The following is a 26427-nucleotide window of genomic DNA, read 5'->3' as shown; positions in this document are numbered from 1 at the left end:
CTCTGATCTGTTCTTATCTTCAACAAACTAAAGACCAATAATCACATGACCAGACACAGCACACCAAATGGTAACTCGTTAACTATGATATTGATATCGTTAAGTTGATAATTTTGGTAACTCGTTGGTAACTTTCGTTCGAAAACCTCATATTTCTCAAGAAATCGAGATCTTAGTACGCTAGGGCTAGATTGAACACTCGTCCACAGTAAACTTATTTCGGTCGTTTGTTTGCAACGTTTAGTATTTGTCCAACCTGCATAGGGTATGATTGATATGAATAACCAGCCAGACATTAGGGCTCGCCAACTTCTTGAAAATTCCAAGATCTTGTCTATCTATTGTAAATCGAGTTACAATATATATCACATAACTTCTACGCCTCACTGTTCCAATACCATACTTACGTATTACTAAATAAGCATCAACGGCTTGGTGCATATCAGAATAAATGCAAAACTTCAGTTGGTTCCATGGAACTCACATGACTTGTTTAACACGTTGACGGACAGAACGTCTACAGACGTCTAATTTCCATTGATGTAATGTGACACAACGTCTATATACGTTGCATTTCCCCCTATTCTGCTTTGCAAAATATGTACATATAGTGTCACAACACTTGCTTATGCGTAACTGCACGCCGGGGTTTGTCTTGGTTGGGTCAGAGAGAGCAGCATATGTGCTTCCTGATGAGAGACTAATAAGTTTCGAAACCGGTAGAGGTGCTTGCTGCACTCTCTGATTGAACTAGAATATGGTGGGGCTGTAGTTTCGTGTTGCAACGAAATTTAAAATGGTTATTAATTTTTGATTTACATGTTTACTCTGATTGGAGTACGAATGGAACCATTCTCGTTGGAACTTTACGCTGAGCAGTTGGGACGTGAATTATAAATTGTAAAATTTCCTCATCTCCTTTAATCTCAGCATCCGTTGTGGCTTGCAATTTTTAGAAGCCTCGAAGGTGTAACCAGAGAAGGTTCCCATTGTTTTCAATGTGGTGGGATGTAGAGCAATATTTTTAGGATTGTTTTATGTGCTATTAGATTGAAAACTTAGTCTTTTGATAGTAGTTGCCGCTAGGGCATCCTTGCCATTTCGTTCGTTGCAATCCGTAACTGCACGCCGGGGTTTGTCCTGGTTGGGTCAGATAGAGCAGCATATGTGCTTCCTGATGAGAGACTAATAAGTTTCGAAACCGGTAGAGGTGCTTGCTGCACTCTCTGATTGAACTAGAATATGTTGCGGCTGTAGTTTCGTGTTGCAACGAAATTGAAATTGGTTATTCATTTCTGACTTGCTTATAAATTTGACACACTGTCCGTCAACGTATTAATCAATATCAGTGATGGTAAGTTACATCTGCTACAAACGTGGCAGGTAAAGTGTTAAAATTTTAACAATATAATAAATAATAAAGTGAATATTATGATAACTTAAAATCTTCTATTACATTATGTCAACGATCTTTTTATTATTCCTGACATGACAATTTAAACAAAAATCCACCTACACAATATAATCGCGTCAGTTTCGTTGTAGGTCATAGATATAAAAAATTTTATCTTTATGATGTTGATTCCAAAACTCCAGATGTTCGCGATGTTATGTAAATTTGTTATCGTACGTTATCCGAAACCGTAAAATTGCTCTAATTACTCTACTATTCAGCATCCTTCAATAGGAGGGAATCTGCTCCTCTGACCTATCGAGATCAATTAGCGAGACATTCCGATCATTTGTGTAATTTATTTCATTCATTACATAAACCGTTTAGATTACGATGTGTGAAGGTTATAGTATTAGCCATAGAGCCGACGCACTTGATTCTTCACTCAAAATATTATGGGTAGAGTAAAAAAAACCAAAAAGACATAAGATGCATTGAAAACTTGTACTGGTATCAAACGGCACAATTAAAAATAGACAATTCTATATCCAAACCCATACATTGTCATATAACAACAGGGATGTGTGCTTTTCCCATTTTTATTTAACATTTATTCGGAAGCCATATTTCAAGAGTCTTTGGAAGGTGCAAAGATGATTACCGACATACGATATGCTGACGATGGTGTCTTAATGTGTGACAACCAGTGATATGGGAGAGAGGGGATACGACATAAGCGATGATTTTGTATTTACTAAATGGGACCACTTGATTTGACACTTTTGTGCTACATCCAATATGGCGACGGGCAGGTTTTTATACGTTACATATGGAATATGGTATTAATTAGGTATTAAAATTATTAATTATTTATATATTTATATAATGTAATATAATTTTATAATTATATATTTTATATAGAGCAGAATATACTACCAAAGAGTTGTTCCGCCATATTGGATGGAGCGTTTTTACGAGTGAAACCGAGCCCATCTACTTCACCGTATGCCGCATCCCCTCCCTCCCACATCACTGGTGACAACATAGTCGGATATAATCGGAGAATACAGTAAGCGAATGGGATTAGAGATTAATAGACCAGGGCGCATCTGTAAAAATATTAGTACATTTGGACGTTGAGAGGTGACTCAAATTTTTTTGCAAAAATTGCTTGAAAATAAATCAAATAATAATATTTGAGTTATCCTCCCTCTCAAAAAGGTCCGAAACAATTGTTTAAATAATCAAAATGTCAAAAAATGAAGGAAAAATTCGATTTTTTTCTTCGTTTTTTGATTATAACTTAAGTATTCATTTCCCAAAAAAGTTGTACTGACATAAAAGTTGCGTAAATAAATTTCCTACAATATAAAGCTGGTTAACAGTTTAAAAGATAGTCACCCTTTTTGCAAAATAGCAATAATTGCGAAAAAACCATACAAAAACAAGTATTCGCATTTTACATTTTTCAACCATTTATGCTACACTTAGGACCTTTATATTTCACCCAGAAAAACTTTATAATACAATAAAACAATATTGTAAATTTCGTTAAGATCGGTTTCATAGATTTTGCAAAATAAATTTTGCAATCCAGCTTTCGCAAAAAAAAATTCATTTTTTCAAAATGTTACAGGACTGAAAATAAAGCAGATAGCAAGTTGAAATTTTTTTTGGGTATAGAAATGTACTGTACCTTTCATTTGCAATTTTGCAAAATTTAAGTCGATCAAGACCACGGCGTCAGGACATTTTTTAAATAAACATTAAATATTGGTGCTACGCGCAGGACAGCGGATAGTTTGCTCTGATTGGTAATTCCAATGACCTTTGAAAATGATTAATACATTTTAATTTTTATTACATTTCGATATAAATAAATACATTTGTTTATTGCAAAATAAAAACACATACTCTATCCTTTGAAATAACACTTTAATTAGCAAAAACTTTCTTTGTTCATATATTTTAACTAAGAGAATAAAGGTTTTTTATTTTTAAACATAATATGCAATTGTTTAAACAATATTTCACAAACAATAATAAAATTAGTTTGATTTTTGTGGAATTAAAATATTAAAATACAACAAAATACAGAGTAAGAAAATAATATATTAGATAAAGATTGGAAGACATTTTGGTGGAAATCAACTTGTGTGAATTGAACACCGCTGTCCTGCGCGTAGCACCAAAAACTCATGTTTACTTAAAAAATTTCCTGACGCCGTGGTAATTAATCGGTTTTAATTTTGTAAATTATAAATGAAAGGTACAGTACACTTCTATAAGCAAAAAAAATTCAACTTGCTATCTGCTTTATTTTCAGTCCTGTAACATTTTGAAAAAATGAATTTTTTTGCAAAAGCTGGACTGCAAAATTTATTTTGCAAAATCTATTAAACCGATCTTAATGAAATTTATAGTATTGTTTTACTGTATCATAAAGTTTTTCTGGGTGAAATGTGAAGGTCCTAAGTGTAGCACAAATGGTTGAAAAACGTAAAATGCGAATACTTGTTTTTGTTTGGTTTTTTCGCAATTATTGCTATTTTGCAACTAGTGTGACTATTTTTTAAATTTTTAACCAATTCTATATTGTAGGAAATTTAATTAGGCAACTTTTATGCCAGTACAACTTTTTTCAGAAATGAATAGTTTCAAAGTTATAATCAAGAAACGAAAACAAAAATCGAATTTTTCCTTCATTTTTTGACATTTTGATTATTTAAACAATGTTCCGGCCCATTTTGAGAGGGAGGATAACTCAAATATTATTATCTGATTTATTTTCAAGCAATTTCTGCAAAAAAATTTGAGTCACCTCTCAACGTCCATCTCAAAACACATGCGCCCTGGACTATAATACCAAAAAGACCAAATTCACGATCATCTCCAGAAAATTGGATGCACTTGAAAATTCCATCATAACACTGAATACCAAGTCCATTGAAAGAGTGAGCAAATTTAAATACCGGGGAACGTGGCTTTTTGAAGACTGGGCATCGGACAGGGAAGTAAAATGTCGCATTGAGCAAGCTCGACAAGCTTTTGTAATATTCAGGAAGGTACTGACCTGTTCAGAGTTCGATCTTCAACTGAGACTACGGTTTACTAAGTGCTACGTATGGTCGGTGCTGCTATGTAATTGGATTATTTCAAATGAAGTAAAAAACAGACGTACTCTCAATCATTTATTGTAACTTCCTACGACCGGTTTCGCTCTCTAAAGTATGCGGAGCATCTTCAGGTCAACGGTTACAAGTCACTAAATGCTACAAATAATAACCAGAGTTAGATGTCTGGTTGTAAAAGATGCTAAAGATCCATAAGATCAAGCCAATATTGAACAACATACATAAAAGTAGTTAAGATAGCAGACAAATACATATGCATGTAAGCTCGGGGGCTTTAACAAGCGTCCCCAAGCTCACAAACACATGTAGATGTATGCCGTCTATAATCATGCAATGATAACGTGTCATACTTACATTCGGTTACAAGGAGCTACTACTTCAGTATTCATTAACATGATATTTCTGCTTAAGTTATCTTAACGGGATATGGTGGAATAGACGGAGAATGTTGCAAAGGTAAACAAGATTATGGAGTTTGGGAATTCTTGAGGGTGAAGAGATAGTTGGTGAAAGACAACCATCAAATCTGTGCCTGTTATTTTTGTTTGTAAAGTAGACTAAAGTGAATGTCATATATACAATTTTTTAAAAATGTGATGGTTTTAAAGATTTTTATTTCTATTTCTATTTATTAAAAGATTTTTATTTTTATTTATATTTATTAAAAGACTTCTATTTATTAGTGTATGTGTTAGTGTAAGAGTGACCGTTTGGATCAAAACGGGTCGATATGTAATATGTATGTTAGATGTGGACGTGCAGCTGTAACCTAAATTGTTAAGGTCAATACTCCTTGATGTTCTAATGAAAGGAGTAGTGGTCATATAAGGGATGAAAGGGATGAAGAGCGAAACCGGTCGTCGGAAGTTATAATAAATTATTGAGAGTACGTCTGTCATTTACTTCATTCAAAATGAACTCTCACATGCAACCCATTCAACATTTGGATTATTTCAGTTTAAATGTTATAGTGCCGTCTCCCGTATTATAGAATTCAAAATGATGTCTAAAAATAACCAATAATTCAATAATTCACATGAATACGGGAAGTGGTTGAATATCAATCCGTAATTTCAGGTTTTTACATTACCACTGACATAATTTTAGGCAGTAAACTATATTAAATATAGTTTATTATGAACTTTTGTAGTGTAATAAAATAAAAACTCACCAGAGAGACCACAGACGTTCGGATACAATAAGTGTCTTTACTCATACATCAACATACAAACTAGACATTACTCCCATGAGCTAGTGATATATACATCAGCTCAAACTAGCGTTACCAGGTGTCCCGATTTGCGCGGGACGTCCCGATTTTCAGGGATCTGGGGAAGCGTACCGATTTGTACCTGATCGGGACACTAAATGTCCCGATTTTCACCCACAAAAACCAATTTCACTAGGACTTGCAGTAAATTTTATAACTATGTTATAAAAACAAGGCACTCATAAAAGCGGCAAAATCGAATGAAAAATATAATTTTAATAAAAAATAAATAATTTACTTAATCTACGATTTTTTCTTGTAATTTCGTCCGGTTATTATTATTATGTAGGATTAAATACAGATTCTAGAAACACCTTGTAGTCCAGTAAATGAACGAGAAATACGGCGATACAGTGTAATTTTCAGGATCAACTCCGAATTGCATGAACATTTAGACGGTTTGTGCGCCGTTGGTTGCTTTTACAAGGGGGTGACAGTCACCCCTGTTTGGGGGTGAAAACCGCGTGTTTAAAATAAGTCCGGAGATGGATAAATTGACTAATTCTGAGCAATTTTAGTTCTATAGAATTTAACTTAGTTCAATACTTTTTGAGTTATTTACGATTGAAAATGTTTATTTTTCGACAAAAAAATCACGTTTTTAGTAGATTTTCACAAATAACTCAAAAAGTAAGTATTTGGTCGAAAAAATATTCTTAGCAAAAATGTAGCATAATATAAAAAAATGAAAAAAAATGTGAACTCGTAAAGTCTATAGAACCAGCAAAATCAAAGTTGTAGCTCATGAAAAATACGTCCTTATTCGTCAAATTCCAAATCAAATATTTCAACGTGAAATAACCAAGAAATGAAGCACTTTTCGGGAAAACCAATTAAAACTTTTTTAATAAAGCTTTATTTTTAGGTTTTAAAAAAGATTCTAACATCAAAACTAAGCGAGTTATGGTCAAAATCAAGTTGACTCCTTTTTTTTGGTAAAAAAATTGTGAAAATGTCCCCCTATTTAGCACCCCAAATGAAATTAATCGTTACCGCTTTACAAACAATTTACTTTACTTACATATTTTTTGCATGATTGAAAGGGCCGTTCGAGTCACTAATCACGAGTGTATGCAAAATATGAACAACCAATTTTAACCAATTTTGGTCTTACAGAAAAACAAAATGAATCTATCATATTTATAAAAGCAAAACCTACCTACTTTTTACTACTTGAGATTTTTAATATCCCTAATACTTTTTAAGTTATTTTGAAAAAAGGGCATTTTCCAATATTTTAGGAAAATTTATTTTTACTAAAAAACCAATTTTTTTTCAAATCTAAGCACTCCCAACCGGTAAACCTTACGATCGTATAAGCAATACACACATATAAAGTAAATGGTAAAGGAGTAACGATTAATTTTATTTACGGTGCTAAATAGGGGAAGATTTTCACGATTTTTTTTTACCAAGAAAGGAGAAAACTTTAATTTGAGCGTAACTCGCTTAGTTTTAATGCTAGAGACTTTTATATACAACAAAATTAAAGATTTTTTTAAACACTTTAAAAAATGTTAATAGGTTTTGCCCGAAAATTGCTTAACTTTTTGGTTATTTCAAGTTGAAAAATTCGATTTTGAATTTGACGAATAAGAACGTATTTTTGATGAGCTACAACTTTGCTTTTACTGGTTTTATAGACTTTCTGAACATACAATTTTTTTTGCTTTTTTAAAAGCAACATTTTTCTAAAAATATTTTTTTCGATAAAATTACCCGAAAAGTATTGACTTAGTTTAAAAATTATATAGAACAAAAGATTTTTAGAGTTAGTTAATCCATTTTGGGACTTACTTTAAACGCGCGTTTTTTTGCCCCTGAGAAGGGGTAACTGTAACTGTCACCCCCCAAGTAAAAGCAACCAACGCGCAACGGTACAAGTTCAACTTTGAAGTAGACAGTAAGTAGAACCTAAAACCAGATTTTCATGCAATTCGGAGTTGATTCTGAAAATTACACTCCAAAACGGTCATTTACTGGGCTATTGTTGTTTATTTGTCCCGATCTACAACCTTAAATCCCGATCTGTTTTTGCTTATGTACCGATTAAAAACAAATCGGACCTGGCAACACTAGCTCAAACAGGCCCTAGATAATTACACGGCTAAAGGTCACAAAATCAACAAAAAAAAATTAAAATAAAAAATAATATATGTATTTTCATTTAATGTTCATTAAGCTTAATAAAAAAAATCTATAATTAAGTTATTATTTACTGCAGCAATTATTTAAAAATATTAATTGATATTTTTAATTTTTTTAAGGTGTAAAGTAGGGAAAACATAAATTATGGTTGATTATTTGACAATTTGCATTAATATAGGTATTTTTTATTTTAGATAGATCGAAATTAAAATAGAAACAGATTTGGAGATTTTAAAAAATTTCGATCCTCGAGTTTTGTGAGGTTCATATTATTATGTCCGTCCGTGTTCTTTAGGTGCCATGTACGTATTCAGACTTCAGACGTTGGCCGTCTTAGGCCGATGCCACATTATACGTTTTGACCGGATGCGTTTCCGCCGCATCCGGTGAAAACGCATAGTGTGACAGATCGATCCGGTTGCGTTGGAAACGGATGCGTTTTGAGTCATCGGTACGCGCTTACAAACTGCACCAGACTAAACGCATAGTGTGACAGGTCGGTCCGGTTGCATTAGAAACGGATGCGTTTTCACCGCATCCGGTCAAAACGCATAATGTGGCATCGGCCTTAAGACGAAATCTGACGACTAGGTCGAAGCGCGTGTTGATACGAGCTTCAGGTATTTAAAAATTTAGACGTCGGCAAAGAGAGATAATAATATATATAATAGTGAGAACGACAGAGAGCACAGTACAACTCCACAGGACTGTAAAATTAGTAATATTTACTTTGTGATAAGATGTGTCAGACACATGGTTGGACATCCTACCTTCAAGAATATTTATTACACCGCGCCAGTGGGGCCGTTAAAAATATTAGTAGTTGGTTAATTCACACAATGATAAAAATTAAAACCCAACGTAATTAGACCACAAAATTACGACGACACTGATGTATTCCCTGGTTTGCCCAGCTGAAAGGGTTTTTGAAATGTATACTTGTACCACCAACCCATGTCACTCAACGCTCACCATAAATAACGATATGTATTTGTTCAAGGATCGTAAATCACAAAATTTTAAGAGGATTTTTTCTCTATTTCAAATTGCGTTTACTGTAGTTCACGTAGGGTTGAATCCCGTCTTCAGTTTTTATCTTTTTCTGTTACATTTTTTTATTTCACTCAGAATGTCGCTTCACGCGCTTCGACCTAGTCGTGAGATTTTTCCTTTACAAATTCGTGAAACCTTTTCCTATCGGCTGCTGTGCGAAATAATTCTTCTACTACTGTAGATGTAGAACCCTACTATTTCCTAAAATTACATAGCCATGGAAGTTTCTTTCGACCAATCCATCTCTTTCCCTCCACTTTTCCTTGTATTATAAAAGGCGAAGTCATTGGTATTTAGGTCCTCTAATTATATGGCCGAAGTATTCTGTTTTCTACTCCAACGTAGTGCTTATGCTTATCCATTCTATTAATAAAGCTATACCATAAAGCAGCGGTTCTCAATCTGTGGTACATGAACCACTGGTGGTACATATCATTATTTGGGTGGTACACAAAACGCAAAGATAGCCAAAATTAGCACCACTATTATAGATATTTAGATCACCTAGCTAGATAGGTATTTCAGTTAGGTGGTACCAAAAATAATAAAAAATATTTGGTGGTAGGTACATGACTCAAAAAGATTGAGAACCGCTGACATAGAGCTTTTTGCCTTCTTGTAGTTGTTTATATAGGGTGAGGCAGATAACTGGCCTATTAGAAATATTTAGAGAACTAAAGGCAACAGAATCATGAAAATTGGAATGAAGGGGTTTTGAAGGGTGATCTATTTAATGAAAATATTTTCATCAATTTGTCACGTCCGGTTATACCGGAAGTTGCTTAAAACTTCGTTTTTTTAAATGGGACACCCTATACATTTTGACATTTTTGGATTCTCCTCGATGTCTTCTTTCTTAAAATATGCGGGTTTGTAATTTTATACAGGGTAGTTTAAAAGCTAATTAGGTTTTTTTATTAATTTCGTAGCAACTTTCACACCCTGTAGAATTGTAGTAGTTGGATATCAAAAATTCTATTTATGTTAAAATGATTTTTAATATAGTCTACTATTATTAAAAATTATTAATATAGCAAAATGTTAAATTTTAGTATACAGGGTTGGTCGAAACTCGGAATGAGGATTTTCTGAATTTTCTTAAATGGAACATCCTATATTTTAGTATTGCAATGAAAAGACATTTTATGGTACTTTTTTATTTCTTAAGAATTCCCTATACCTAAATGCTTTAATTTGTGCTTAATTGTTAATCGCGCCAAGAATGTTAACTACGTAGGTATTTTGATAACTCAACCATTATTGGCAATTTTAAAGATCAGTCTAGATTAATATGTATTTATTTCCGAAAAATTATTTGTGATTGAATATTTTCACGGCCAACCTAATAAAATTTCACTTTAATTTGTGAGTTATTGGCGATTCAAACCAAACATTAATTTCAACAAAAAATAAGTAGTTAGGTATAGGGAATGCTTAAGAAATAAAAAAGTAGCATAAAATATCATTTCATTACAATAATAAAATATAGGGTGTTCCATTTAAGAAAACTCAGAAAATACTCTTTCCGAGTTTCGACCAACCCTGTATAGTACAATTCAACATTTAGCTATACTAACAATTTTTAACAATAGTAGACTATATTAAAAATCATTTGAACAAAAAAAAATTTTTTGATGTCAAACTACTACAATTCTACAGGGTGTGAATGTTGCTAGGAAATTAAGAAAAAAAACGTAATTATCTTTTACACTACCCTGTATAACATTACACAACCTCATATTTTAAGAAAGAAGACATCAAGGAGAATCCAAAAATGTAAAAATATACAGGGTGTCCCATTTAAAAAAAACGAAGTTATAAGCCACTTCCGGTATAACCGGAAGTAGCAAATCGATGAAAATATTTTCATTAAAGAGATCACTCCTCAAAACCCCTTCATTCCAATTTTCATGATTCTGTTTCCTTTAGTTCACGAGATATTTCTAATAGGACTTTTATCTGCCTCACCCTGTATATTGGTTTACTGTAAAGAGACCGAAATCATTAGACCGAAAGCAGTAGACCGAACTCATTAGACCGAAAAGCACTTTACCGAAAGCTCACTAGACCGAACAGCAGAAGACCGAAAAGCAGTTTTTTTACTTGTCGCAGTAAAAGAGATACGACTAAAATAATTACAACTAAATGTTATTTGGATGGTTATTATCAACAGTTAAAATGGTGTTAACGTCACTCTACCCTTAATTTATTTTTACCTTCACTAATTTGTTTAACGGATAAAAATTATTTCATATCAGACTGTACAGAGAAACAATTTACACAGTCTGTATATAAAATAATACAAAAAAAATACAATAAACAAAAAGACAGATACAAAATCTTAGCATAATTTACTGCAAACTTTTAAAATTTATTTACCATTTCGGTCTAATGCTGTTCGGTCTAGTGAGGTTTCGGTAAAGTGCTTTTCGGTCATGAGTTCGGTCTACTGCTTTCGGTCTAATGATTTCGGTCTAATTGTCGTGTACCCTGTATATTATCTTGTTTTATTGCCTTTTTTTCTTTTATTATTGATCGTGAATCATTGTATATGTAGAATGAAAGAAACCAGATACCTACAAATTTAATATAATGCTTACTAACAATTAACGGTTCATTGTGAAGCAAAATATGTAAAAGCAAAATTTAATACCTACCTCATTTTTCGTTTCTTTGTTTCTGATTTTATATGAAAGTATAAATATTAGGAATAAAACCAACAACTGGCACCACTGTAATAAGTACATTAAATTGTCTATATTTACGGTTCCGTCATTCTGGTTCTTGTTATGACGGATTGACAAAATTGTGATCACTTACTGCATTCGCCGCTATTCGCGGCTGTATTTCATTATCTGCGGACCCAAAACTAACGGTACATCTTTATTATATTTATAGCATTACGACATAATTACTATTTCTGCTAATTTTATTATCTTATTTCTTTTATTATTTTTTCTCAAAAACCAAACAACGTTAGTCATTCGAAATGCACATTCAAATATAAAACATGGTTTTACCCTGTCACCATCTGTTTTCTCATCCACATAAAGTGTGTCAACAACTCACTATGCATTCGAGTGTTTTTTGTTGTAACTGTGAAAGCATACACCAGACCTAATAAATGATTTATTAGTCAGTCATCTGGTCAAAAGGGAAGAACGATAACAGTAATCGTTGTGGTATTTCTTTTTAGTAACAACTCGACAGGCAACCGCTTTGGGTCGCACCCAACGCTCTCATTTTTAACAATCGACCTTTCTTCCGAGAGACCTAAACAAAACACATTTTCGTTACAACAATAAAATTACCGTTTGTTTTATTATATCCATTTTTAATTAAATTCCGCCGTACACCCATCGGACTATATTTCACGAGTGACATAATATTTATTTATTTACCAGTTAGTATTTGAAATATAACTAATAAACAACCATTTGTTATAGTTAACTATGATGTTGTAGGCGAGAGGCACATCCCTAATTTGAGGCTTAGAAATCGAAAAAGCGACCATGATAGGTGAATGGCAAATTTTGGTCATTCTTTATATTATCGAGGTCGCTGAATCCGAATATGATGTTTATTTTGATCTAGAATTAGTGGAACATGTTCAAAAATCAAATTTTATGCAAAAATGCGAAAAATCAATTTCGATAATTTTTAATATTTACCTCGCTGTATCTTTGGTCGCTGCAAATATTTCGTTTTGAAAATTTGACTGTATCATCTTTCGAGTACTTACACGACAATGAGATTTGTCAAGAATGTTTAAACAAATTAAAAAAGGGGTTGTTCATTTTTAAACATTTTGTCGCCAGATTTCGTTAGTTTCAGTTTACTTAAAAAAGTTGAGTGACAAACTTTTGAAGTCAAAATATGCAATAGGAAAATAGTTAGCCCAGTAAACGAACGGGAAATACGACGATACCGTGTAATTTTCAGGGGCAACTCCGAATTGCATGAAAATTTGGATATAGGTTCTACTTACCCTCCACTTCAAAGTTGAAATTGTGCCGTTGGTTGCTTTTACTTGTGGGGTGACAGTCACCCCTTCTCGGGGGTGAGAAAACATATATTCAAGATAACACCGGAAATGGACAAATTGACTAATTTTAAGCAACTTTTGTTCTATAGAGTTTTTTATGTAAATCAATACTTTTCGAGTTATTTTCGATTGAAAATGTTTATTTTTCGACAAAAATACTACGTTTTCGGACGGTTTTTCGCAAATAACTCAAAAAGTAAATACTTGATCGAAAAAAATATCCTTAGCTAAAGTGTAGCTTATAAAAAACTGAAAAAAAAATTTGTATCACTAAAGTCTATCAATCGAGTAAAAACAAAGTTGTAGCTCATGAAAAATACGTTCGTATTCGTCTAATTCCAAATCGAATATTTCAAGGTGAAATCACCGAAAAATTAAGCACTTTTCGGGAAAAACCTATTTAAACTTTTTTAAAGTGTTTATAAAAAGCTTTATTAGAATTGTTTATAAAAGTTTCTAGCATTAAAAATAAGCGAGTTACGCTCAAAATAAAGTTGGCCCTCTTTTTTTTTGTAAAAAAATAATGCAAATCTCCCCGTGTTTAGCTCCTCAAATGAAATTAATCGCTACCGCTTTACAAACAATTTACTTACTTATCTATTTTTTATATGATCTGTTAGTCTCACCGGTTTAAAGTGCTTAGTTTTGAAAGGGTTATAGTTAAAAAAGCTTGAACGTGTCACTAATCACGAGTGTATGCAAATTTTAAACAGCCATGTCTTAACCAATTTTTGGCTTGCGGAAAAACAAAATGAAACTAGCATATTTATAATAACAAAAGCTATATTTTTTACTCTTTAAGATTTTTCTTATCACTAATACTTTTTAAGTTATTTTAAAAAAAGGAAATTTTTCAAAAATTTTTAGAAAATTTTGTTTTTAAAACCAAATTTTTTCAAAAATAATCACTTCAAGCCAATCAAACTTACATATCATATAAACAATATACATACAGTTAAAATAAATGGTAAAGTGGTAACGATTAACTTTATTTAGGGTGCTAAATAGAGGGACGTTTTCACAATTTTTTTTACCAAAACTGTTGCCAACTTTTTTTTTCAGTGTAACTCGTTTATTTTTGGTGCTAGAAACTTTTGTAAAAAATAAATATAAATCTTTCACTTATTCGATTTGGAATTAGACGAATAAGAACGTATTTTTCATGAGCTACAACTTTGCTTTTTCTCAATTTATATACTTTACTGATACCACAATTTTTTTTTGTTTTTTTATAAGCTACACTTTTGCTTAGAGTATTTTTTCGATAAAATATTTACTCTTTGAGTTATTTGCGAAAAACGGTCTGAAAACGTAGTTTTTTTGTCGAAAAATCAACATTTTCAATTGCGAATAACGCGAAAAGTATTGACTTACGTAAAAAACTTTATAGAACTAAAGTTGCTTATAATCGGTCAATTTATCCATTTCCGGGCTTATTTTAAACATGCGTTTTTCACCCCCTCATAAGGGGTGACTATCAAGTAAAAGCAATCAATGGGACAAATTCAACTTTGAAGTGGAGGGTAAGTAGAACCTAAATCCAAATTTTCATGCAATTCGGAGTTGCCCCTGAAAATTACACTCCAAAACGGTCATTTATTGGGCTAAGGGCCGGTTGTTCGAACGCTAATCAACATTGATCACTATCAAATACTTAATTACTGTCACAACTGTCAATGTCAACTTTGGTTGGGTTGCCGAAAACATAATTATTGATGACAATTATGAAATTAGTTAATCAATTATGTTAATAATTGTTATGTTAATTGACTAATTAATCTCATAATTATAATTAACTATGTTTTTAGCAACCCAACCAAAGTTGACATTGACAGTTGTGACAGTAATTAAATATTTGATAGTGATCAATGTTGATTAGCGTTCGAACAATGATCATTATCAAATAATTAATTACTGTCAATGTCAACTTTGTTTGGGTTGTTAAAAAGTCTGTGGAGTCTATAATCAATTAATATAACAATAATTATTAACATAACTAATAATAAATCTCATAATTATAATTAATTATGTTTTTAGCAACCCAAACAAAGTTGACATTGACAGTTTTGGTGACAGTAATTAAATATTTGATAATGATCATTGTTGATTAGCGTTCGAACAACCGGCCCTAAGTGTATGAAACAGAGGTTGAAGCTCGCAAAATGGACACAAGTTTGGTTTTATTTTTTTCTGGTATATCAAGGGGTGCTTATTATGAGACGAACTTTTTCTTAAAAAAATTCGCCCCAGAACCCCCTTTTCATCCCTTTAAAGGGGGTAATTTGTGGTTTTTGCGAAACGTAGCCCTTCCTGTACGTTTTGCAAAAAACTCACTTAATAGTAAAATGAAGAGGACTATATTTCCTACTAATTATTTCCCGACAGCATATGTCTATCACCCACCGTTTAGCGGGGGTGGCTCCCCAAAATTGACAAATTTTAAAAAAAGATGTTTTTAAAAAATATATTTTTACCTAAGTGTAATGAAAATTAAGAAGAAACCCTAGGAAAATTAATCACAAATAAGTGGCTGATTTTTTTTAATAGGTTTCATTTAAGAGGAATTGCCCATTTTTAATTACGGGGTGTTTCATTTTAAAAAACCCCTTTTATACCATCTGAACCGTCTAAGAAAGGACATAAAAAATTACAGACCCATCTCACTGCTGTCGCAAACGTATAAACTATTCATGAGGATTATCAACAACAGACTAACACACAAATTGGACTCGTATCAACCCGTAGAGCAGGCAGGATTCCGAAAGGGATATAGCACCACTGACCATCTTCTAACAATTAGGACACTAATAGAAAACGCTAACGAATACCATATAGATCTGCACTTAGCGTTCGTTGACTACGAAAAAGCATTTGACAGCGTGGAAATGTGGGCAATAGAAAAAGCTATAAACAACTGTCGAATAGATTCCAGATACAGAATGCTAATACATAATATATATAAGAAAGCAACAATGACAGTACAATTGGAAGAAACCACAAAACCCATACCAATTAACAGAGGAGTGCGACAGGCAGATGTTATTTCTCCTAAACTATTTACATTAGCACTGGAAGATGTTTTCAAAACAATGGAATGGACAAACATGGGAATAAACATAAATGGAAAGAAACTAAACCACCTAAGATATGCAGACGATGTAGTAGTCATAGCATCAAGTTTTGAAGAACTACAAACCATGCTAACCGAACTAGCAAATGAATCCGAACAAATAGGTCTAAAAATGAATTTTGCCAAAACAAAAACAATGACAAACACACAAGACAATAAAAACGTAATACTAAACGACACCACAATAGAAGCGGTTAATAATTATATATATTTGGGACAGATTATAAAAATAAATAAGGAAAACCAAACAGCGGAGGTAAAAATACGGGTCAGATTAGCCTGGGCCGGATTTGGAAAATTAAAATGGGTCCTAAAGAATAAAAAAATACAACAATACTTAAAAACAAGAGTGTTTGACCAGTGCATACTCCCAATTCTCACATACGCATGCCAAACATGGACCTTGACCAAGGCAAACATGGATAAAATAATAAAGACACAAAGAGCCATGGAGAGAGCAATGTTAGGACATTGCCAACAACTAGGTCAGAAATAGAACAAAAGTCAAAGACGCAGGTCAACATATAACCAGGCTAAAATGGAGCTTCGCAGGTTATAACGCTAGACAAACGGACAATAGGTGGAATAGCACGATACAACAATGGAGACCATGGACAGGAAAGAGAGCAAGAGGACGACCCCAGATGAGATGGGGAGACGACATTAAAAAGATAGGAGGAACGCACTGGAAACAGAAAGCACTAAACAGAAGCGAATGGAGGAAACTGGGGGAAGCCTATGTTCAGAATTGGACGAATTAAAGGGCAAAAGAAGAAGAAGAAGAAGAAGAACCGTCTATGCTAGAGTAAAAAACCTTTCAGCGATTATCCATGTACTGGTGTTATTTACAAATTTCTATAATGCACCCCCATTTTTTCCGGAACCACCCCAAATAAAGGAGAATTAATAAAGAAAGTGATTTTCTTGGAATCCTTCGCACACCATGCCCTTTATTGTTGAAAAATTTTTTGTTTGCTTTTTGATTCATATGAACATATGCTCCATCCTTAGGGTTTTTCATAAATATATATATGATTATTGCAACATCCCTGCGGAAACTACCCCTATTCTTGAAAATAAACTGCAGAAACTATCCCTATCCCTTGGAGAGCATGTTTTGACGATTTTCTCATTACCTATGCATTTTTTAAAACAAAACTTATACAGAATTAAAGACCACTATTTTCTCTACAAATAAGGTCCTATGCATTTTTTTCGTACAAGCAACCGTTACGGCACAGTGGCGCCGCAAACCTCAGAAATGCTTTGGCGGGCTCGTTTTTTTTTTCGTCACCTATTCATTTTATGGATAACGTACTTATGGAAAATAAAAGAAGACACTGTCTGCTACACATTATGACCTATGCATATTTTCTATTCTTTGCAGCCTAAAGCCACAGTGGTGGCCCGAAATTAATTGTTGATTATTTTCTTTATTAATATTCTTCTTTTTTGGGGTGATTCCGGGGAAATTATGGGGGTGCATTATACAAATTTGTAAATAACACTAGTACATGGATAATCGCAGAAAGTTTTTTTACTCTAGCATAGGCAGTTCAGATGGTATAAAAAGAGGTTTTTTAAAATGTAACACCCTGTAAATAAAAAATTTGTAATTACCCTTAAATGAAACCTACATATATCAAAAAATCAGCCACTTATTTGTGATTAATTTCCGCAGGGTTTCTTCTTAATTTTCATTACAGTTAGGAAAAAATAATTTTTTTTAAAACATCTTTTTTAAAAATTTGTCAATTTTGGGGCGCCACCCCCACTAAAAGGTGGAAGATAGACATATGTTGTCGGGAAATAAATAGTAGGAAATAGAGTCCTTTTCATTTTACTATTAAGTAATTTTTTTGCAAAACGTACAGGTAGGGCTACGTTTCGTAAAAACCACAAATTACCCCCTTTAAATGGGTGAAAAGGGGGGTTCCGGGGCGATTTTTTTTAAGAAAAAGTTAATCTAATAACAAGCACCCCTTGATATACCAGAAAAAAAATAAAACCGGACTTGTGTATATTTTGCGAGGTTCGACTTCTGTTTCCTACACTAAAAAGTTATGTGACTTTATAGATGAGTATCACTCTTCAAAAAAAATGCTTATTTCTCAAGATACTGATCAAGTGTGGTGAATGGCTAATTTTGGTAAAATCGCAATTTTACGCTAAAAATAAAAAAAATAAAATCACAATTTTCTTAAAATTAAAAGTTGCATTATTTTTTTTCTACAAAATATTTTATTCTTTGTACCCTATATTTTAACATAAACTTGATTAAAAAGCTAAATTTCAAAATTTGTCACTCAACTTTTGCAATTAAACTTTGAAATTCAGGAATCTGCACCTTTCACTTTAAACAATAATTCATGAGCTAGAAATATCAAAACAGGTAACATTGTCTTCAGAAGGGTAAGGAATATATGCTATAAAAATTTCAAAAAAAAATATTAAAATGGAACAGTGTTGTTAAACGCAAAAAATGTGCTTTCATTTTTTTATTTTTAGGGTAAAATTGCGATTTTGCTAATGTTCCCCCACGTAAAATTCAAAATAAACCTAATTTTCGTTTTTAGTTAAGTTCAAGACAAATTCTATCGGTTTTGATTATTTGCATTGCTATAAACAAAGCTATAAACACAGTGCTTGAGTGATGTTTTCAATGTATCTCTCATTTAAATCGAACGAGTAGGCCGTAGCATGCAATAAAACGCATGCATTGGGCACGGGAAACACTATTTGTTTATAGCTTTGTTTAACAATAAAAAAATTAATTTTTAGCAAAGCGAATAATCAAAACCGGTATAATTTGACTTGAACTTTCAAATGCTGTAAGCAGAATTGCTATTTTATTTTTAGTCAAAAGTTATTCGGGTTCAAAAAATGCAATTTTTCGATTTTTTGAAAGTTCAACTGCGTTTATTAGGCTATTGATTTTGTATTTTAGAAAGAAACTACAACGTTAACAGAGTTTTATTGTTTCGTATAGTCAAAGAACCTCTATATATGAAAAAACCGCGGAGTGCTACTATTTACAGGGGTGCGTTTTTGAGAAAGGGGTGAATTAGTTCCTAGGCACAGGGCAAATTAGGGTGAGTTCTATGCACATTTAGTGCAAACACTTCTACAGAAAAATTGTTCCAGGTTAAATTTACTATCGATATATCACATCTTAAAGTCAAAAACATGTTTTTTACAAAAACATATCCAAATGAACAGCAAGAAAAAACATGAAAGATAGCAATTTTCTTTTTTGCCCCATAACTTTTTTCCACGGGGATATAGGTATAGGCATTGCTTCACAGAAAAAAAACTTCCATCCTTCTTCTTTAAAATGGCGTTTAGTAGAAGTCCCTATGGTTTAAAATTTCCAAAATATGATTTTTCAAATTTCGCCACTCTCAGCGATTTTGGGATATTTTCCTTGTTACTTTGCAAACACTGTTCTGTAACTTTTTTCTACGCATTTCTGAGTATACGTAATGTATGTACATTCAGTAGAAACAGAAGTCAATTACCTTTAAAAATGTTCTATCCACAAACCTAAGTATGTATGGTTTGTGGTTCTATCGTAGAAGGCCGTATGGCTATATTTAAGCAATATATGGTTTTTCAAAATTTTATACTTTTAATGATTTTTGATATATTTTACGATTATGTTTAAATTTATCATTATAACTTTTTTTATTGTATATTTGGGTATATACTTGTGTAAAAAAAAGAAAGCTCATTTTTTTACTTTAAAATGGCGTACTGTAAAAAATTCTAGGACTATTTTTAAACAAGATATGCTTTTTCAAAATGTGACATATACACATGCAATAGGTCCCACTAAGTTGGAACCATATGGAAAACTTTTTTAGTATTGATTTTATGAAAAAAGTTATTCCTTATAAAATGCTCTGCCTAGTCTGAAACCTAAAATGCAATCATCAGATATAAAATTTTGTCAATAGTGTACGAGGTATGTTAAAAAATATGAATTTCGCTCAGGAATAAAGTACCTTTATATTTCACAATATCGAAAAGAGTCATTGAGACAAATTATATTGAATTAAAAATTATGTTATAATATGCAATTATATTCTTCTAATTGAAAAAAAAAATTAAATTTTTTTCAAATTACGGATACTCTTGAATATCCTACGGATATCTTGTTTAAAAATAGTCCTAGATTTTTTTGGAATACACCATTTTAAAGCAAAGAAAATACGCTGTTTTCTATTATACAATGTATATACCTAAATGTACAAGAAAAAAAAGTCATAATGAGAAATTTAAAAAATAATCATAAAAAATATCAAAAATCATTAAAAGTATAGAACCTTGAAAAAGCATAACTTGCTTCAAAATAGTCAAGCTACCTTATAGAATAGACCATTTTAAAGACAATTGACTCCTCTTTCTAATAAATGTACCATTGCATATACCTAGATATGCGTAAAAAAAGTTACAGAACAATGTTTGCGAAATAATCGGGAAAATTGCCCAAAAATGCTGTGAGCGGCGAATTTTGAAAAATTCTATTTCGGAAAATATAAATCCTAGAGACTTTTACTAAACGTCATTTTAAAGAGAAAGGATGTAGGTTATTTTTTGTTGAAACAATGTTTATATTACCTATATCCCCGTGGAAAAAAGTTATGGGGCAAAAAATTTTTTTTGCTTTTCTTTTGAATATATTTTTGTAAATAAAAATATGTTTGACTTCAAAAATGTAATATTTCGATAGTTGATTTAACCTGAAACAATTTTCCTGTAGACGTCTTTGTACCAAAAGTGCATAGAACTCACCCTGATTCACCCTGTGCCTAGGGACTAATTCACCCCTTTCTCAAAAACGCACCCATTTAAATAGTAGCACTCCGCGTTTTTTTCAAATTTAGAGGTCCATTGGCTATATGAGACAATAAAATCCCGTTAACGTTGTAGTTCCTTTTAGCTGTATTATTTCGAACATAATCAATAGCCTATATCTAGAAAACTATGCATCCTACGAAAAAACTTGTAGACCATTTTTTGCTGAGAATCACCCAAAAAATACAAAAAAATGTTTTGTTTTGCGAAAAATCGCTGTTATGTAATTCCTCAAGTTATTTGTTTATAACAATCTTATCGACATCCGGATCAACTGTTACCCAAAAAATTCGTTTCTACGGATCAAAATAGATACATAAAAAAACTTGGGTAAGTATATCTGAATAAAGGAGGCCGTTGTACCCCCACTGGCGACAGGACTAATAATTCATTTTATTTTATATATTTGACTAAACCCGTTGATTGAGGTATTGGACGTAATCATTCATATGCCAAATAATATGTAGCTAAAAATATGCAGAAATTGGGAAACAAAATAATTTCTACATTTTTAAATCACAAGAATTAAAAAATCATCTTTATTTTTAGCGGAAACCATTCCTATAGATTGCTAAAGATAACCTTGCATTCCTAGATAACAAACTGTGATTCTTTCAGCTTATCACCCCTACCAAATCCATGTAGACACCAACAAGATACAATCAAACACCAGACAGACTCACCTGATTCTTCCTTTGCATGAATCACTAAATACCACGTGTTGAAGCGAGACGCTAGATAATGTAACTTGTTGTCTTTTAAATTCACAAAAAAATCACAGGTTACTTGTCTCGAAATTATTAAATTGGGCGTTTAGCGGGTAGGTAGGACACACTACACGACGCACTATTAGTTACCTACTGAATAAAAACTAGTGATTATTTGTAACGCAACGCGATAGAGTGACATAATGGGAACCATGCATTGAGCTTGCGGCTTGCCGGCTTTCAGTCGGCGAAGAGAGGTTAGTTAACGTTGCCCCAGGGCCGGCTTTGGAATTGGATCGTTCTTGTTGCTGTTGGAAATAACGGAAATGATTCATGGAAAAACCTATTGGTCTATTATTCTGATGCTGTATTGACTGCGGTTTGAAAGCTAAATTACTTAAGAGGAAACAGTAGCGATCAACAGGTAGTGAAAACGCGTTCCAAGATTGCGGCTGTAATTTTGAATATTTCTTCGAGATATTTGGCACACGTATTCGTAATATAATAAAGAATGGCGGTACAGAACCCAATTTGAAAAATATATTAATATGTGGAAATTACTCTATAATTAAATACAGTATTAAAAAAACGAGCCTGTAACGCCATTAATAAGAACAAAAAAATACACTTTCTTCAAATAAACTTTTTTATCCGATGCCTTGATTTTGTGTCATTTTGGAACTACTAATGAAATAAAAAATTTTAGTAGTTCCAAAATGACAAAATCTAGGCATCGGATAAAAAAGTTTATTTGAAGAAAGTGTATTTTTTTGTTCTTCTTAATGGCGGTACAGGCTCGTTTTTTAATATTGTATTTAATTACAGAGTAATTTCGACATACATATTAATATATTTTTCAAATTGGGCTCTGTACCGCCATTCTTTATTATATTACGAATACGTGTGCCAAATATCTCGAAAAAATATTCAAAATTACAGCCGCAATCTTGGAACGCGTTTTTGCTACCTGTTGATCGCTACTGTTTCCTCTTAATTAGCTCACATCTAGAAACAATATTTACCAAATGAAATAATCCCAGGCTTGCTTTTCACCAATCACCAATTATTCCTATCTGTCACACTCCTAGACACTCTGCAAGACTTTAAATAAAAGAACTAAAGTGTGTAATATGTTCTGATATTTTCCTTTTCCTTTTATTATTCTTATGGCTTCCTTTCGTGTTTTTAACGGTGTAGGTAAAATCTATCCATCACATTTCTAATCTTCCTGTATTTTTGTTAGATCGTTAAGTTAATAGTGAATATTTCGTAATATACACCATCTTTTCGTTTAAGTCCTACATTTATTAAGTGGCTAACACATTTTTTCATAACTATACAAATGCGATCAAAGAGAATTACTTATTTTAGATAATCGTAAATCCCACATTAATCTGAAGGTGGCCAATTTGCGAAAACTTTGCAAAACTGCTTACCTTGCTGTCTCACCGCAGTCTTAAAAATCAGCCTCTAGATCGGTGTAATTTCCAACCTTTAAAGGCTTATTATTACAGTAGACTCCCTCTATAACGAGAACTGAAGTGGCGGACTAATTACCTCGTTATAAGCGAATCTCGTTATATCAGACAACAATAATATTGTGCATACCACCACCACTGAAATGTTTTGATGCCTCTTACGTAGTTTATTAGGTGTCGATGGTCGACCTCAACAATGAAATTTGGCCATCGTAAATTGTAACTTTCCTACAATATTCAATATCGGTCGATAGATAAACAAGAAGGAAGAAGTTTATTACCGGCGGTGGAATTTATTACAGCACTGGTCTCAATAAGCATACACAGATGTTGGGCATTCCTGTATACAGGCATGTATACAGCTAATATGTATGATTAATTTCTAAAGTCATAATTGGGAGTACAAAAGTGCAACGTTTTAAAATCTACTGTTCCAAGTAGTAAATTCTCATAGTTAACACGTCAGTTGTGTATAAATAAATTATTTAAATTTATAGCCCGGCTTGACCGTCAGTATGTTGGAATAGCAAGACCACCCCACCAAATCCGTCAGCCTGACTGTCAGGATGACTTATTTTTGTCGTGCGTCAAGCCTACACACGCTCCAACAGTCAAGCGCTGGTTTCCTCGAAAGCGGTGCCGACCTCCGATCGTAACACTGCGATGAATGACATCATAAATAACTGTACCATGCAAAATAATAGCGTTGCTGAGCTTGCTGAGCTTGCTGAGCTTGCACATTCCATTGCCCCAGTGAAGAACCTTGAATTTTTCACCGTAATCTGACGTAATTCATCGCAGTGCTACGGTCGCCGTTTCTCGGTGCCGCTTTCGAGGAAACCCAGCCTTCAGACCCAACGTTGTCAATCCCGACAGTCAGCTGGTTTGGTCAGAGCGTGTGTAGACGTTTTAAGATAAATGATACTTCGAATAACTGGGACAGCCGATTGTACAAACACATCACTTTTTGAGGTGGTTAAAATCCTAGCTATGGTCTCTCTAGATTTTTACAAGAATATTAACTTTCACAGTGAAGACAATATAGACAGGCTAATGCAGGGGTTCCCAACCTTCTAGCAACTGCATACCACCTGATACATTTTGAAGATTTTGGCGTACCACCAAACACCGATGGAGGGGGGCATGGAATGGAAAGAAACAATTTTTTTAGAAACATATTTGCTGTCAGAAATATGTCCATTCGCTTGTTTAATTTTATCCAGAAGTCAATTAAGGATTTTTTTTTAAACTGTCTTCTGTGAAATCGATTAATGTTTCCTGTAAATCCTGTAATTCCAACTCATTTGGTGGATGATGTTGCAGCAGGATTTTTGATCCAGTCAAGTTTAGAATAGTCTTTAGATAAATATTTATTAAAACTGTCAAGAGATTCCAAGTGAATAATTATATCAGCAACCACATCTGGTATTGGAGATATTTCGTTTTTGTTAAAAAATGGTGACAGCGTAGGAAATGCAGAGACATCCCTGTATTTGAGAACATAAAACAACCACCTTTTTCTTGAAGGAGTTATTTTCTCATCGACTGTGAAGGGTGTTGTGTTTGCTCCCTGAAGACCTATTTTCAGCGTGTTAAGTCTGTCAAAAATTTTAGCTAGATACGCCAATCTCAGCAACCATTCTTTATCATAGAACAACTTGTTCATGTGATTATTGTTTCCGTTAAAAGCATTAAAACTTCTGACCTTAGTTTAAAGAGACGGGTGAAAAGACGCACTAGCACTTCCTCAGACAAAGGCCCATCGTAATCGCTTGTTTCACAAAAAGCGACGCGTATCACCTGAATTCTTCCCGCGTACCACCGGTTGGGAACCCCTGGGCTAATGTATGGTTCGTGAAAGTAGGTGGGAAAGAGGAGTAGGGGGCGATCATCAAACAAATGAATACCAACCCAATAGACAGGAAGATAAAGCCTTAACGTAGAAAGAACAATAAGACGCTTTAGAAGAGCTATTACACATTGAATTTACAAAATATTATCGAAAATAGTACTACATAGGTAAAGGATTTTTCTTCTCTACGATATGAAATTGTTTTCTCATATTTTAATGTAAGTTGACCAACTATGTTTTGTTCAAAAAGAGTACACTTTGCAAGTATTTCATAGGTGAAAAAACAGAAGAAAAAATGATAAAAACTTTTTCTTTTAAAACCATATTTTTCTTCGGAGTGGATTTTTTTTTGCTAACTGAGGATGTTTGTCTAATATTATTGAGTGCAATGCATAAAACGTAGTAGATGCTATTGCTTCAGCAAATAGTATCTACTTTGTAGCATTTTCTTTTACATAAAAGTAGGTGCTTTTGTTGAGAACAACATGCTCCACAACAGAAGTACCTACTAATCGTAATGGAACTAGTTTTCCATGTGTTTGTGATTTGTGAATTCACATTTTTACGTACCAAATTATTAGAATTGTACGTGAGTAAAAATAAGTGACTCAGATTCCGAAGCGATAAAAGAGTTACGCGAGGATAAAAATGAACGAGTTATTTGTTAATCTTCTCGAGAATTATTAAATTTTATTTGAAAAAAGAATGACCGCAAAAATTAAGCATCTTCTTCCTATTTTTTTATATTTACCTTCCTTATATTTAAAAATACCTACGCCGAAGTCGTACATCCACCAACTTCACTTAAACTGAAGCAAGTATGTACTACTAAAAATCTAGCAAATACTTCAAAAGCGTAGTACATTCTTCTATGTATCTGGTAAATAGTAGCAGATGCTACGGAGGAAAGCAAATGCTTTGTAAGTGTAGTAAAATCTTCAAAAATGTAGTACGTACTTGAAGCATTAGCAGGTACTACGTTTTATGCATTCCACCCATTGTAGTCACATCCGAACAACTTTCATTTTTTACAGAAACGTTTTACAGACATTTTTACAGAAAGTTGCGACTTCTCACTGCTCCAATAATCATTCCCTAGTGAAAATGCCCTTTCCACAGCAGCATTAGTACCTGGACAACATAAGGAAATTTCCGTTAAAACTTTTAAATTTTCATGTGGGATATGCTCTACTCTAAAATAGGGCTTTTCATCGATTGTCATTTGTTTCGAGCTTCTGTCATGTGTCACATAATTTTAATATATCTACACCATACGTCTTTTGTTTGTATCATTATTATATACTTAGACAAGGAAAAAAGAGAGGACGGGTAACACTCATTTAACACACACGTTTCAAAA

The 26427-nt window shown here is 32.9% G+C and overlaps 1 protein-coding gene across 3 annotated transcripts in view; it reads right to left on the bottom strand.

The window, feature by feature from the left end:
- The window catches only part of LOC114326498 (peroxisomal acyl-coenzyme A oxidase 3), a 138259-nt gene that overhangs the window by 93269 nt on the left and 18563 nt on the right, over nt 1-26427 (bottom strand). For 2 of the 3 annotated variants that reach the window (XM_028274892.2, XM_028274894.2), the window contains exon 1: nt 21714-21999. The exons of the other annotated variant lie outside the window; for it this stretch is intronic. The gene's annotated coding sequence lies outside the window, so the exon portion shown is untranslated. Of the gene's footprint in view, nt 1-21713; nt 22000-26427 lie in introns of those variants that run through there. 3 annotated transcript variants of the gene reach the window in all.

The sequence above is a fragment of the Diabrotica virgifera genome, chromosome 2, assembly GCF_917563875.1.
Source record: "Diabrotica virgifera virgifera chromosome 2, PGI_DIABVI_V3a".
Classification (NCBI taxonomy): domain Eukaryota; kingdom Metazoa; phylum Arthropoda; class Insecta; order Coleoptera; family Chrysomelidae; genus Diabrotica; species Diabrotica virgifera.
The sequence above is the reverse complement of the archived record's forward strand: the minus strand, read 5'-3'. Positions and strand labels throughout refer to the sequence as shown.